Source organism: Vombatus ursinus, unplaced genomic scaffold, assembly GCF_900497805.2.
Source record: "Vombatus ursinus unplaced genomic scaffold, bare-nosed wombat genome assembly UNPS02014813.1, whole genome shotgun sequence".
Classification (NCBI taxonomy): Eukaryota; Metazoa; Chordata; class Mammalia; order Diprotodontia; family Vombatidae; genus Vombatus; species Vombatus ursinus.
The window spans coordinates 24,030,124-24,031,138 of record NW_020954591.1 but is presented as its reverse complement, the minus strand read 5'-3'; positions in this window follow the sequence as shown (position 1 = coordinate 24,031,138).

The window sequence follows — 1,015 nt, the reverse complement described above, 5'->3', positions numbered from 1 at the left end:
GTGGCTTAGGAGCTGCCTCTAGTAATTGCCAATTAGGCTAGCTCTACCTTGACGGTCAGGACACAGGGGTTAGGACAACCAAAGGGGTTCCACCTGGATGGGTAGACAAGTGGAATTGGCCCAGAGGCTAGAAAGGACAGCTGAGAACAACTATGTTATCTCCTTCCCTAGAAATTTTTAAGAATGGGATGGGAGCTGCAGGGGTCTGGAATTGGGGGGAAGAAATGGTCAGAATGAGCCGTGAAGTTCATTCATTTCCAGGCCTGGAATTTTGTGATTTGGTGGTTGGGAGTGTCTTTGTTTGGAGTTTCTAGGCATAACCAGACTGGCTGATCCCAGCCCAACTCCATTCCTATGGAGGGGAAAGGCAGGGAATTTAGGAGGATTATACTTTCGTCTTCTCCCCACTCCAACCCCCATAACTGAGGCCACTCCTTTAGACCCACAATAAGTCAACTAGCACCCATGGGGTAGTGTGCATACACACACACACACACACACACACACACACACACACACACACCTTTCATGTCCAACCCCAGGAGCAGAACACTCCTCTCTCATCCCCGCCTGCTCCCTTATCCAGGGATGGCTCCCCTTGGCCGGCCCCACAGGTTCCCAAGTTCTGATCCCAGGCTGGGCACCACTGGCATTCCCAGGCTTTTGAGAAGGGGTAACAGGAGAGCAAGGATCTCAATAGAGACAGGTTATACAGAGCGCGGAATAAGTTCATATAAGGCTTTGGTACAGCACCGAGTTCGTGTTCTGGTAGTTTGTATTTCTAAGTTTGTTTTACAGAAGAAAAAAAAAAGCTTACTGAAAAAATAGTGGTTTCTTTTTTTTTTTCAATTTACTTTTGAGTTACATACCTGAAGTTCAAAAGTTAACCCTCTAGTTGCCATTCAGACTCACATTTTATGGTGTTCTGCTGTGTGCGGCTGTGCAATTTGTTGGTTTGTATCTTTAAATTTTAATCAACGTGCACCAGTCAGCAACCAATACCATGAAGTCAGCC